We start from the raw sequence: 1,986 nt of genomic DNA, 5'->3' as shown, positions 1-1,986 counted from the left end.
CCATTAGTCTAACCAGCAAATATTCGTTAGGAATCTGTATGTCAGAGGTAAATCTCTTTCTATAAGGTCAGAGGCCGTGCTACAAGCTATAGAAATGAGCTCACAGAATCCCTGGTTACAGATATAAGTAAACTGAGAGCGTCCCTGGTTACAGAAGTGAGCTCATTCCTAGTTACGGAAATGACCTCATAGCGTCCCTGGTTACAGGAGTGTGCTCAGAGAATCCCTGGTTACAGAAGCAAGCTCACGGTGGCAGCTGTTGAAGTGAGGGGCCACGGTCGACATGTTCCAGGGCATGGACGGCCACGCTGGTGGGTTGGGCTCCAGATCCATGAAGCCCCCAGGAGGAGAATCGAGTGATCTTTTTGGAAGTCTAGAAGAACGTATTCCTTCAACACACAAACCTAATAGGATGGCATCTAATATTTTTGGACCACCTGAAGAGCCTAAAAATATACCCAAGAGGACAAATCCACCAGGGGGCAAGGGAAGTGGGATTTTTGATGAATCGACTCCTGTAAAAACTCGCCAACGTCTGAATCCACCCGGTGGGAAGACCAGTGACATATTTGGGTCCCCTATCACTGCCACTGCACCTCTGGCACACCCAAACAAGCCCAAGGATCATGTTTTGCTGTGTGAAGGCGAAGACTCTAAATCTGACCTGAATGCTGCAACAAAAGCCACACCCAGGGGAGAGCGTGCAAAGAAGCCGGAGCCAACACCTACAGTCGACAATCATGAGCCCAGACTGGGGCCAAGACCTCGCTCCCATAACAAAGTCCTGAACCCACCAGGAGGCAAATCCAGCATCTCCTTCTATTGAGAGATTCCTGCTCTGCCTGTAACTAGATTGGACACTCAGAGACCGGGTATTGAATGTTAGTGTTTCCTTTAACCCGAATGAGTTGGGGGTGGGAGAGGGTTTGTCATGCATGTGGGATTGGCTGCTCATAGGCCTTGTTGTCATTGGAAGAGCTCTAGCCTTCTAGACTGCCAAGATATAAATCTGCGGTGATAAACTGGGGTGTTCTGGCTCCTCCTTCCTTGTTAGTTTGCTCTCTGTGAAACAGATCTGTAAAATTCTGGGGAAGGCAGAAGAACTGGGACCCATTAGCAGAAGGATGCTAGGGTTTATCTTGTCCTTGGATCAGCAGTTTGCTGGCTGTTGAGCATCTAAGAATGATTTGGTTGAGAAACAACACAGACCACCTATGCCCTCACTGTAGGATGGACGAGATACATAAACAGAAATTCTTAAAGACAAAGTAGAGACCACATGAAGCCTTTACTTTCAGGAAATGGCTATCACTAAATGCTTCCACCTCTGAGATACCTCTGAACCCTAATGTCTCCTCCTCCCAATATGTCACCTTATAGTATTGAAACATGGTTGCTCCTTTTGGTTGCAGTCAACAGTAAATCAACCCATTATTTTCACTCTTGTCCTGGGTGGAAGTTTAGGGTTTTTGTTTTTATTTTATCTTATTTTATTTCTAACTCATCGATCCTCTGAGTTGTCCCATGACCTCCCCCTAAAACCATGGCCAGGTCTGAGGTAGCAGCCTGTCTTCTTCTATAGTTGACTTAATTTCTGACATGTCAGTACTGTGCGTGGGTTATTGCTTTTGTTTGTCTCATCAGCCTTAAGCGTAGGCCTTAGTTCTGCACCTGTGAGGGGATTCTCTCTGTGAATGGTTCTTCCTATACATCAGGTCTCTGGCCTCTGCAGGGCCATCCATGTCCAGGTATTGGGTGGATTCCTGCTCTCCTCTCTTGCTTTGTTCCTGTAGTTGGGAGGAAAGTCTGCTGAAGGATGTTGGCTTGGCTTCTTTACCAAAGTCTGGGAAGATGCCCTTAGCATTAGCTTCTTATAAATAATTGTGCACGGCCTCAACACTTAGAAAAGTGCTTCTCTGTACACCAAAGAACAAAAGCTGCCCAGGCTGCCTCTAGAAAGCTTTAGACTTCTTGATCTTGCTCATG

At 46.6% G+C, this 1,986-nt stretch overlaps 1 pseudogene across 1 annotated transcript; it reads left to right on the top strand.

Annotated features, from left to right (window-relative positions):
- Positions 1–223: 223 nt before the first annotated feature.
- LOC110327106 lies at positions 224–1,018 on the top strand (annotated as a pseudogene). The gene has a single exon (XR_002380807.2). The product of XR_002380807.2 is annotated as a jupiter microtubule associated homolog 2 pseudogene (transcript).
- Positions 1,019–1,986: the final 968 nt, after the last annotated feature.

This window comes from Mus pahari, chromosome 9 (genome assembly GCF_900095145.1).
Source record: "Mus pahari chromosome 9, PAHARI_EIJ_v1.1, whole genome shotgun sequence".
NCBI classification, from domain to species: Eukaryota; Metazoa; Chordata; class Mammalia; order Rodentia; family Muridae; genus Mus; species Mus pahari.
Note: the sequence above shows the minus strand (reverse complement) of the source record. Positions and strands in the feature narration are given on the sequence as shown.